The sequence below is a fragment of the Arvicola amphibius genome, chromosome 2 (assembly GCF_903992535.2).
Source record: "Arvicola amphibius chromosome 2, mArvAmp1.2, whole genome shotgun sequence".
NCBI classification, from domain to species: Eukaryota; Metazoa; Chordata; class Mammalia; order Rodentia; family Cricetidae; genus Arvicola; species Arvicola amphibius.
The window spans coordinates 64954605-64967744 of NC_052048.2; positions in this window are offsets into that span (position 1 = coordinate 64954605).

Consider the following 13140-nt stretch of genomic DNA (forward strand, 5'->3'; position numbering starts at 1 on the left):
GCCTGGACTGTTCCATAAACTGGACACAAAGAACCCGCAGAGAGAGGACTGCTGAACTTGCCTAAAGGTGAGATGGTCTTTCGGGGTTCCTGATTCATGAAAGAGTCTGCGAGACGTTCTGCAGGACACAGCAGAAAGTGACTGAACTGTCTTTGGAATTTTTCTGCTTCATGGAAATGTCTGCTGGATACTATGGGCCTGTAGGCCGAAGATGGATGCCCCAACGGTACAGAGGAACTTTGGGTGACTGTCCAGGCAGCGAGTTGTCTCTGTCATTTCTAGAGTTTTATAAGTTACTTATTTCTTGTTTACTTAGGTAGCATTATATCCTTCTGGAGTCTTTGATGGAGTTGAAGAATAAATAGATAGTTATAGCTTTCCTTAGTTATGATAAAAGATAAAATAGATTTAAATATTGTAACTGTAATACTTGCTTGATAACTGTTTTGTTATATGTAATTTTGCTATGTTAAAGTTGAAGCCTTTCTTTTTTGTTTAAACAGAAAAAGGGGAAATGATGGAGGAGAGTTATCTATGTTTCTTTCATTGGTTAATTAATAAAGAAAACTGCCTTGGCCCTTTAAGAACAGAAAATTAGGTAGGTGGAGTAGACAGAACAGAATTGTGGGAACAAGGAAGTAGAGTTAGGGAGAGACGCTTCAGGCAGTCGCGTGGTGAGTCTCCATGCTGCTCCTCTCCGAGATGGACGCAGGTTAAGATCTCTCCTGGTAAGCCACAACTCGTGGTGCTACCCAAATTACTAAATATGGGTTAAAGGAAGATGTGAGAATTAACCAATAAGAGGCTGAAACTATGGGCCAGGCAGTGTTTTAAAAGAATACAGTTTCCGTGTAATTATTTCGGGTGTAAAGCTAGCCGGCAGCCGGGTGGCGGGACACAGCCCCGCCGCTTCACACTACAAAAAATAAACAAATAAACTGGTGTACAAGGCCAATTCTAAATGGAACGTTCTGTTTGAAGGTGACATATATATTAATATAGAAAAAATAGGTACCCAGAAGGCTCATTTACTACCCCTAGACTATTTTCCTTCATATATATGAAAACATCATTTTATTCTATCTATCTGTCTGTCTGTCTGTCTGTCTATCATCTATCTATCTATCATCTATCTATCTGTCTGTCTGTCTGTCTGTCCGTCCATCTGTCCGTCTATCTATCATCTATCTCTATCTATCATCTATCTATCTATCTATCTATCTATCTATCTATCTATCTATCTATCTATCTATCATCTATCTATCTATCAATCTGTCTGTCTATCATCTATCTATCTATCTATCATCTATCTATTTATCTATCATCTATCTATCTGTCTGTCTGTCTGTCCATCTATCTATCTATCTATCTCTCATCTATCTATCTATCATCTATCTATCTATCTATCTATCTATCTATCTATCATCTGTCTGTCTGTCTGTCTGTCCATCCGTCCGTCCGTCTGTCTGTCTATCATCTATCTATCTATCATCTATCTATCTATCTATCATCTATCTATCATCTATCTATCATCTATCATCTATCTATCTATCATCTATCTGTCTGTCTGTCTGTCTGTCCGTCCGTCCGTTTGTCCATCCATCTATCTATCTATCTATCTATCTATCTATCTATCTATCTATCTATCTATCTATCTATCTATCTGAGACAAGGTCTCACTTTGTAGTCCAGGTTCTGCCCCCTCAGTTTCCCAAATGTTGGGGTTACAGAGGTGAGCCACCATGTCCAGTTTCACCGTAGACATAGGCAGTCTGCACTTTGCACAGTTCCACTATGCACCAATTTCAGCTGCTGTTTCAGCGTTGGTCATTAACACTATCCCATCAGAACAATTCAGGCATCAGGTCGCTGTGCAGAACTAATCAAGTAATTACATAAACCGTTATAGCCATAACAGATGTATATCAATCAAAATGATCAGTGGACAATTATATAACTCCTTTTAAAGTCTCTCAGCAAATGGTCACTGCAGGGTCCAGACAGCAGAGCAAGGAAGTGTGTTGCTCCGTTGCTCTTTGTGATTAGTCTATGTGGAGTTTTATAAGAAATTGGTTATGACGAAAGGGATGTAGATATTGCAGGGGGAAGTGCCACTAGCAAAACCAGGATCATTACGGGGCGCTCCGGAAAATGTTCAAGCAGATCCAAACTTAGGGATCTAACAATTTTCTGAGGCGTAGAGGAAAGTGTGGGCTACTGTAAATTGTTCTGTGAGAAGAAAGAAAGCACAAGGCATTGTTCAGACCACTGAAGTTTGTTTGTTGTTATTGTTTAGACAGATCCCACTCTATAGCCAGGTTGGTATCGAACCCTTGTCCTCCTGATACCTTCGAAGTACTGAGATTACAGGGTGATGACATCACACCCAATGCCCAGAAAGCTGTTTCTCCCCTTTTGAAGACAAACAAAACATTTTCAATGTTACTGGTGCTTTCAGTTATAGCATGTGAAATATCAGCTCTCCATTCCCCTAAAGATGTCCACAGGAAGGGAGCATTCGGTGTTCCCCACTGAATGGCTCTGTGTTCCAGGTGGTCCAGTTGTTTTTTTAGGTGAGTGGGAAGTCATTCTAATAAAAATGTTGTCTATCTTCTCACACATCTGTCTTGCTTTGTTTTAGGGAATGGATTGTGATTCATTCCAATGCAAGTAAAATATTACAAAATACTTACAGGAAAGTATTACAAATAAACACAAAATCAAGATGAAATACGGTGGGGAGATGACTCAGTGGGCAAAGTGCTTGCTGAACAAGCCTGACAACTTGGAATGTGAATCCTTGAAACCAACCAAAAGACGACATTGCACTCCTGCTAGCCCAGTTACCTCAACACAGGAAGCAGACAGGAGACTTCCCAGAAGCCTTGAGCCAGCTTGCTTAGCATATGTACTACAAACAACAAAAATAAACCCTGTTTTATACAGGATAGAAAGTAAGAACCAACATCTGAGGTTGTTCTCTGACTTTCACACTCAAGTGGTATGTTTGCATACAAATGAACATGCACACACATATATATATCATACACATAAACACACACCACACACACACAAAACGAGAAAAAAAGACAAAGATGAAATAAGCTTTTTTTTTTTTTTCCCCTCAGAAATCTTTAGTGCCTATAGCCTACTAGAGCAGTTTAAACTTCTTCTGCTTACAAAATTCCCAAGAAATGGAGGGGGAAATGGGATGGAAACGATGGTAAGAAAGGAATAGCGCTAGCAGTGATGCTATCCAGTTTGTTCTCAATGAAACACCTCACACAGTAAGTTCTGAGTGCGCTTTAAGATATCCCTTGAGCTGAAATTAGAAGATGACCTGACAGTGTGTGGCAGTTTGAATGTCATTGGCTCCTATAATCTCACAGGGAGTGGCACTATTAGGAGGTGTGGCTTTGTGGCGAGGGTATGGCCTTGTTAGAGAGTGTGTCACTGTAGGGGCAGCCTTTTTCAAGGTTTCCTATGCTCAGGAGACCACCTCGTGCCCCAGTTGACTTCCTGTTGCCCACAGGATGTAGCAGTCTCAGCTCCAGCACCATGTCTGTGTGCACACCACCACGCTCTAGGTCATGATGACAATGGATTGAACCTCTGAAACTGTATTCGAGCCACCCCTTCCTGTGGCTGTGGTCATGGTGTCTCTTCACAGCAATGAAAACCCTAACTAAGCCACACTCTTTCCCCTTGTACCATGACCCACTGTGATTTCACAGTCAGCTTATATCTCACATCTGCGATGGGAAGGCTCTGCTTTGAATGAAGCGACTCCCCTCAAATATGACCAAACAGCACATCTGAAGTGTTTGGACACACTACCTAACAGGACTGACTTCATTTTCTGACCCCATGAACTCTCCTTTTATTAAGAACAACCACTGGATTTTTATTTTTTTCTCTGTAATGTGGTTAAACCTGGAACTGGGACTTGAACTACCCCAAACCAAGTTACTTTAGTACTAAACTCCCTTCACTGGGTTTCAACTATGCTTGGAACAAAATCCAAAACTCCTCATCTCATCCTGGCCTCAAATTTTTGCCTACGTGTCTTCCCGAATCCCTATCCCTGGGCCACGCTGGGTTCTTGTGGATCTGCCCACTCCCCAGTCTTCTTTCGTCATGAACACATTCAGGCTCCAGCTGGGCTTGGAGTACTTTCTTCCCCAGCATTCTCTCACCACAGATTAGGGCCCCTTTACATGCCCTCTTTAAAGTACCTACGCTGTGAGTTTAGACCTCTTCGGACACTTTACTGTGCAGTAAATTATCCAACTGTTCTCTCTCCAGCAGAGCTCCATCAAAATTTTCCGTGTGTGTGTGTGTGTGTGTGTGTGTGTGTGTGTGTGTGTGTGTGTTGTGGGGACGGTGTCACCCTGTGGAGGAACATTGACCTAGCAGGTGCAAGGCCCTGAATTACTCCCTAGTACCACAGACCAAACCAAACCATACTTCTTGGGGGTTCAAAGAACTTTTGCCTTGATGAACCCTATCCTCCAATTAAAAAAAAATGAATAGATTTTTAAGAGTCTTAAAGATGTCAAGGCTCCTCTTAGAGAGGGGAGATAAAAACAGTTTCTTTGGCCTTCAGAGCTCATTGTTTTCTTCTTACTGAAGAAGTTAGTCTAGGCTTGTCGGCTCAGGGGTGAGTGGGGGCGAGGTGACGCCACCACGGTGGGGGGAAGAGGGGGGGTGGCGGGGGGGGCGGGGTGATCGAAGAGGGAGGGAGAGAGGGGGGACGGAGAGAGAAGGGGAGGGAGGTAGGGAGGGGGAGAGAGAGAGAGAGAGAGAGAGAGGAGAGAGAGAGAGAGAGAGAGAGAGAGAGAGAGAGAGAGAGAGAGAGAGAGAGAGAGAGAGAATTAAGCCTGCCTTCTGCCAGTCAGCACTGCTTTTACCGGGCCGACCGCTGGTCCTGCTGCCCCTCACCGAGCCAGCAGATGGCGACGCAGCCCTCAGCACTGCGCCCTCGCACCTGCCCCGAGGGCTGACTTCAGTGTGTTCCCTAAACGAGGCTCTGAGGCGGTCCTGACTCCCAAGCCCTTCAGTCTCTTCCCTTGCCCAGAGGCCTGAAGACCGAGCGTCGTTACCCGCCAGCCAGACTGCCTGCTCCTACCGTGCCCGCCGGCTATGGCAAAGCTCATCTCAGGCACCCCGGGAGAACTCTCTCACGCACCGCTCCTCAGACACAGTCACCTCAGGCATCGCCCTCTCAGGCGCCTCACCTCAGGCAGATGCCTCCCCTGGACAACTCCCCCAGGCTCTACCGCCTGCTTACCCCCCCTCCCCCATCAAACCAAAGCATAGCTCTAACATTCTAGAGAGTTCTAGCCTATAATCTTAAGTGTTCACGAGCTTCATTCACTTATTCAACTAATTTACTCAATTAGCAGGTTCGTCTTCAGACACCCGGGTGGCGTCTCCCTCAGAATTTTCCCCACATTACTTCAGGTATCTCTTTCTGAGATAACCCATCAGATCCCAGTTCAGGCAGCTCCTCCCTCAGGGGAATCTTTTCTCAGGTACCGGCTGAAGGGAGTCCCCTTTCGAGCATCTGTCCTCTGGAGTCCCTCTTTAAGTAGCATCCTCGGCCCCACCCCCTCCCATCTCAGGTACCCCTGCTCAGAAGTTCCCTGAGATAAAATCACCTCAAGTTCAGGTTCCTCCCCTACAGGAAACTTCTCACTGCCACCTTCCTCTGAGGCTTTCCTCTAGGTACCGCCTCCTGGCCTCCTCGACCCGGTCTTCAGGGGCTCCTCCTTCTGAGCTCCTCCCCTTTGGGAACCTCCCTGTAGGACCGCCCCCTCCCTGTAGGACCGCCCCCTCCCTGAGGCTCTTCCCACTGAGACTACTTCCCACTGGGTTTCTTCCTCTCAGGGTCCTCCATAGTCTCTAGATATGTGTCCTCAGGCCATCTCACTGCAGGTGGCGTCTTTTCTTCCCAACCCTGTCTTCCTGGGTCACTCAGCTTCATCCACTCCTGATGCTGTTGTTCAAGTTCCAAAATGTCCTGCGAATAGTCCTCTATGGTTCACGAGCAGTTGTAGATCTCAGAAAAGCGGAGTGAAGTTAAACAGCTTTCGCTTAGCTGTCCTCTTCCTACCAAACACACAGGCAAAACACTATATGCGGTCTAGGCCTTAGCCTTTCGCGTCCACAGCTTCACTTGGCTATTTCATTCAGTAAGCCCCGATGGGGAACACACTGTATCATGCAGCATGATATGATTGGGGTGTGGAAGAATGCAAGCAATAGCCATCGTGCCCTCAGAAAGGAACTTTTTTTTTTTTTTTTTTTTTTAATCAGTGGCTCTGCTCTGCTTTGGTCTTAGCTGGGATTACAGGTACAAGCCACCATGTCTGACTTAATGACATTTGTTAATGTATTTCTCAGCCTTCTTAACTTGGATTGTAGACATACTAGAACTATTTTTACTTCTCTTCATCTTTTATTTATGTGTTTATATTAAATTCTAGCTGGGAGGCTGAAGTAGAAAGAGTTAAAGGTGACAGAATTAGAGTCTGTCTATAAAAAGTCTCTTTTTCTGGTGAAAAAAAATAAAGATGGCCTCATGGCTTCATTTCTTCTGTCTTTGCCTTTTAAGAAAGATTATTTCGTTTTATGTGTATGAGTGTTTCACCTGCATGTACATCTGTGCATTGTGTGTGCAGTGCCTGAGGAGGCCAGAAGAGGGCGCTAGATCCTCTGCACCTGGAGTTACAGACGTTCTTGGCCACAATATGGGTGCTGTAAAGAAACCCAGGGCCTCTATAACAAGTGCTCTTAACTACTGAGCCACCTCTCTAGCCCCTGCTTTTACTTTTTGAGACTGGGTCTCTCTGTGTCCTCCCGACTAGCCTTGAACTCAAATTGCTCAGGCAATCCTCCTACCTTCCTGGATGTTTCGTTTATAAGGTGAGCTACACTGCCTGGCTTAAAAGCATCAATTCCTTTCTTTTTTCCTCTTCTCTTCTTCTCTGTCCGTCTGTCTGTCTGTCCAATAGTCCGTCCCTCCCTCTCTCCCTCCCACTGAAAGAGGTTTCCCCAAAGAAAGCCCTGGATAAATCCAGGTTTCTCCCCGACCCTCAGCAGGAAGAAAATAGCCAAAAATCTAAGCAGGAAGAGAAGAATCAGAAATCTAGGATTAGCCGGTTCAGTGACTGTGTTTCAGGAACTAGCTGAAGATAAAGTTAGATTGTAATCTTGAGAATAATCTTGAGAAACAGAGTTTCCCCCTTGTATTATCATTGGGATTTTGGAATACTGTGTTTTAGGAACTAGCTGATTATGACCCTGAGAGTGATCTTCAGAGGCAGGGAGTTGCCCCCCTTGTGATCATCACTGGTATTTTCGGAATTTTCTACACCCTCCCTGCCCCTTTTGGATCACTGGGCTGTGGTTTCTTCCCTTAAAAACTCCTTCTCCCGGCCACTCGGGGTCGAACTCTTCCCCTGCGTGGGTTATGAGTCTCGGCCCCAGTGCACTGGTTCCTGTCTCATCTCATTAAACCTTGTGTGATTGCAGCAAGGACGGTCTCTCATGAGTTACTGGGTGGGGGGTCGTATTATCCCAAGACTTGAGTGAGAGTCTGCCCCACACTGGGAGTCTTTCACCACTTTTTCTCCTTCTCTCCCTTCTCTTCTTTCTTTTCCTTTTCTCTCCCTCCCTCCTCCTCTTCTCTCCCAATCCCCCCCAAGTTCTCTTCCACAGGCTATATCCCCAACCCCTAACTTTAGCTTTTAAGCATTTAGAAACTAATTCTATAGAGATGCGCAAAGAAGACAAAAATGTACACAAAATCATTAATTACAAAGCAAACTAAAGTAAAATAATCAAAATAGAACAACAGCTTAAAAACAGCAGTATATTACCAGGCCGTGGTGGTGCACGCCTTTAATTATAGCACTTGGGAGGCAGAGGCAGGCAGATCTCTGAGTTCAAGGCCAGCCAGGTCTACAGAGTGAGTTCCATCCAGGACAGCCAGGCTACACAGATACACAGAGAAACCCTGCTTCGAAAAACAAAACAAATCAAAACAGCCCACCAACACCCAGCATTCACTTGTAGAATATGATAGAGATATTTGAGTCTGGATTTCTAGGGAATTTCCAGTGGAGTGTGTTAAACTGGGACAGACCAACGCAATGTGGAAATAAAGAGCAATGTCTGCATGAGCAGAATCTTTAACCAGAACAACCAGTTCCACACCACATCAACCAATCCTAATCTAACATGACGGGGAATGCTTTGGGGCCTGGGATTTGGTTTCATTCTATCTATAAACTAATAGCCTTGAGCTATCCCATGATGATGGAAGACCCTCAGTCAGAAACAAGACTTTACTGTGGCCAGCAAAGGACCATGGGATTACCTTTAGGGGTTCCTTTGCCCTCAGGTCCCACGGGGGTCATACACTATGGAATAGATGACTGAGGTGCATGCAACGGGCTTGGACGACTTTCCCCATATTGTGTGTATACATCTATAATATATGTTATGTATAACTAATATATATGTGTTGTTATTCTTTTGGTTCCCGCCCCTTTCCACGCCCACTCCCAGCTACCTCTGGTCTCTCGGAGTCATCCTGAATCTTTTCTCTTCCCTCTCCCTCTTCTCACTGTCCCCTTTTGAGTGTGCACACACGCCTCTGTCTCTCCCCTTCTCTGTTTCTCTCTCTCTCTCTCTCTCTCTCTCTCTCTCTCTCTCTCTCTCTCTCTCTCTCTCTCTCCCTCTCTCTCCTTTAATAAAGCTTTATGTCTATTTTTTGTGTCTGTGCCGTTAAGCTGCCGCCGCCATTCGCCGCTGCCTGTTCACGTGTGCTCACCCGCCGCCCTGGTCACTCATGTTTCGCGAGTCTCCGCGCAGGTACACCAGCCCACTGGGCTGGCAGCTGCATCAGCTACTAAGTTTTTTTTTTTGGTTTTTCGAGACAGGGTTTCCCTGTAGTTTCTAGAGCCTGTCCTGGAACTAGCTCTTGTAGACCAGGCTGGCCTCGAACTCAGAGATCCGCCTGCCTCTGCCTCCCAAGTGCTGGGATTAAAGGAGTGCGCCACCACCGCCCGGCCAGCTACTAAGTTTTTAAGAACAAAATGTGTATGTATGAATATATATGTAACTGTAAAGGTCTAAAGTTTGCACTGAGAAGTATGAACTTAATTTTACGGGGCATTCGGGACTGCTCACAGTTTTGATAAGAATGATACTGCGGGGCTGGAGAGATGGCTCAGTGGTTAAGAGCACTCTGCTCTTCTGGAGGTCCTGAGTTCAATTCCCGGCAACCACATGGTGGCTCACAACCATCTGTAATGGGGTCTGGTGCCCTCTTCTGGCCTGCAGACATATATACAGACAGAATATTGTATACATAATAAATAAATAAATAAATTTTTTTTTTTAAAAAAGAATGATACTGCGGAAATATGGATTCATGGTAGATGGAAAGGAAACATGAAACTCTGAGTAGCTCAATCCAATAGAACCTTCTCTGACAATAGAAATGCTCTATATCTTGAGTGTCTAACACAATAGCTCTCAATGAGAGCAATTCTGAATAGCAGTGTTCATAAATGGCGGCAGGGCAAATGGCAGGTATTGATAGATTGTACATTTATTCATCCATTCAAAAATATGGATGTTTACTCTATGCAGGTACTGTGCTAGATAGGGAAGACAAAAAAAGTAACCCTTACTACAAAGTTTATGTGCTCGTGGGAGGAGTCCCCAATGAATAATCAGGTAGAAACATATGAGATGTTTGCAAGAAAGTTAATAAGTCAGAGTATCACCACCAATTCTTTACATATAAGGAACCTGAGTTTCTTTTCTTCAAAAGAGCTATATGATGGTGTTTCTTAGTGTGGGCATCTCACCAACACAAGTACTCTGGTCCAGCAGGTGTGTGACTCTCTAAGCTCTCTAGTGACACCCAGTGCTGCTGGTCCTCACACCACACTCTGAGTAGCTAAGATACGTAACTTTTCTAGGGTTAAAGAGTAACAGAAACTGGTACCCTAACCAGTTCATTCTGACTCTGAATTCTGAACTCTTTCCACTGCAGCCAAATGTCATTCTCCAAAGCTACTATTGAGCTTCAAGAGGATAGCTGAGGGCCTCGAGGGATGGCTCCGTGGTTAGGAGCACTGGCTGCTCTCTCAGAGGATCTGGGGTTTGATTCTCAGCACCCACATGGCAGCTCAGAACTGTCTGTAACTCCAGTTCTACTTCTTATGGTTTCTCTGGGTACCAGGCAAGCATAAGGTATACAGATATACATGCAGGCGAAACACCCATACACATAAAATAACAAAACAAAGTAATTTTTTTAAAAAAAGAATAGAGCTGAATGTTGGTTGAAATTGACTAAGGAGTGAATTGTAAGGCAAAAGAGTGGGAGTACAGCATTAATTCGTCAAGAAAACTAAGAGCATAAAAAACTATGCAAACTGCACTATAATCTGAGAAGGAATATGAGGTATGAATATTTTTGTGAGGAAGTAAGGCTCAAGATATTAATAATATGGAATGGATCAGTAGAGCTGTGGCGGTTTGAATAAGAATGGCCCCCAGAGGTTCATCTATTTGAATGCTTAGTCACCAGGGAGTGGTGCTTTTAGAAAGGTTTGGAAGGATTAGGAGGTGTAGCCTTGTTGGAGGAAGTGTGCCAATGGGGATAGGCTCTGAGGTCTCAAAAGCCCAAGCTATACCCAGGCTCCCAGCTCTCAGCTACTGCTCCAGTGCCTACATGCATGCTGCTATTCTCCCCACCAGGATGACAATGGACTAAGTCTCTGCAACTAGAAACCAGCCCCCAGTTAAATGCTTTCTGTTATAAGCATTGCCTTGGTCATGGTTTCTTTCTACAGCAATAGAACACTGACTAAAGAAAAGCAAAAGCTATCTCCCCCAAATTTTCAAGCTTTTACTTCCTTTTGAGCAATAACACCATGAAGTAACATCAGCAACACCATGAAGGAAGCAAATGAGATGAATGGCCAAGGACTGAAGACATAACCCAGACCTCAAAGGATGGAGAGGTTTACATGCATTAATGAGACCTGGGGAGAAGGGAAAAGATTAGTAAAGGAAACTTGAAGAGGGGGTAGGGGGTAAGCTGCTATAAAGGCTAGAGACTCATGGTGTTAAAGAAGAAACTCCCCCCCCCCCCAGCTCTGTGCAAACTTATGGGTATATCAATATATCAGAAACATCCATGGTCATACATCTAGTAATTATATTTGGAAGTGTTTGTACAGGTAAAGAATTCATGATGACAGGTGGCATATTTGTAGGGTGCTTTTTACTCTCTCAACCCCAGAAGAGAGAAATAAACACACCAAGTATTACCACTCAACTCCTGAACTCACAAAGACCATTTATTTCTTCCTTTCCTTTTTATATTTTCATTTATTTATTTTTAGATTTAGTTTATTTGTGTGCATGAATGTTTTACCTGCATGTGTGTCTGTGCACCACACGCATTGTGGTACCTGAGGAAGTGATGAGACGCTACATGGGTGCTAGATATTGAACCTGGGTCATAACCACTGAGCCAATTCTCCAGCCCCACAAATGCTGTTTCTTAGAACTGGGTTGATTGAAGTGATTTGATCACAGAAAGGAAACAAGGTTTCTAGAAGAAATTCATACCAGACCACAACTGTCTTCAAACATGAAGTGTGCACCTAATAGAGATGTGATCAAGACTAGAGAGTCAGTCAGGATTTGCTCAAGAACTCTTCCCAGAAAGCAAATACTTATTTACATAGAGGCCTCCTTAGGAGACAAAACAGCATACAAGGACCTGAAGAAGTCTTCGGCCTGAGTTAAAGCAAGTCCTCATTGCTCTCAAACAACACGAGATGCCATCCCAGACTTCCATTCCACAGGTGACTAAGGGCTGCTTACTCATCATTCCAACTCAGTTGCTAGGCGTATTAACACTAACACACCGAAACAGATCAGTGCATTTCTGGATGGCCAGGCACATTTTCCAGCCACTGCTGGGATGTTCTGTTGGTCTGTTTATACCACAAGTAGAATAAAATCCTGCAATTTTAGAAAGGGCAGTAATGCTGCTCCCAGCCAGTCTCTGTCTTCAGTGGTTATTCTTGATTTATAATTGTGTCAGTCACTCTTTGTTGCTGTGATAAAATCTCATGACTGAAAGTGACTTATGGAAGTTATTTTGCCTCAGGTTTCCAAAGGGAGAATCTATAACGGTGGGGGAGGCTAAGAGCAGGTGATTGGAGCAGGGAGCTGAAAAATCCATCTTCAGCTACAACCAGGAAGCAGAGAGGGCAAAATGAAGTGAGCTGATAAACTCCCAAAGCCCCAGACTTCCTCCAGCAAGGCAGTTCCTGCTACAGTTTCAACAACCTCCCTAAACTGGGGATATAAGTATTCAAATACCTGAACTTATGGGGGACATGTCTCATTCAAACCACCACAATAATTATGTAACCTTTACAAATTCTTAATAATTGTTGTAACTAAATAATGTCACAGTTTTGTTGTGAATTATTTGGTTAATCCTTAGTAAATTAACAGATGTTTACATCCATATTATTTGAAACCCAAGGGCTCTCTCTCTTTAAAAATTATCTGTGTGTATGTGTGAGCAAATGTCATATATATGTGTGAGCAGAGGCTAGAAATCAAACTCAGACTTCAAGCTCAGCAGCAGGTGCCTTTACCTACTGAGTCATCTTTCCAGCCCTTACAACCATATCTTTGTGCGTACAGGGAACAAAGAAATAATTCTGAGAAATTTGGTGTATGCTCCCATTTATCCACATATTTTCCATAGAATTACATATATATTCCTAGTAGTACAGATATGCATATTTGGGGATTAAGAGCGACTGTAACAAACTCACGGGTGACTCCAGGCCTAGGGAAATCTCCGTTCTTCTGGGGAAGACACTCACACCTGCACCTGATCTAGCTCCGCCTCCACCTGGGTTGAGCCTCTCTTCCTCGTCCCTCCTCCACTTAATTTTGATTGGTTATAGAAAGAAACAGGTTCTCCATTGGTTCCTTCGTGAGGGAATGGAGTCGGGTTGTGTTTCATCTCGCCGCCGCAGGCCGAGCTCAGCCGAGCGGATCCGAGAGGCACCGAGGCCCGCG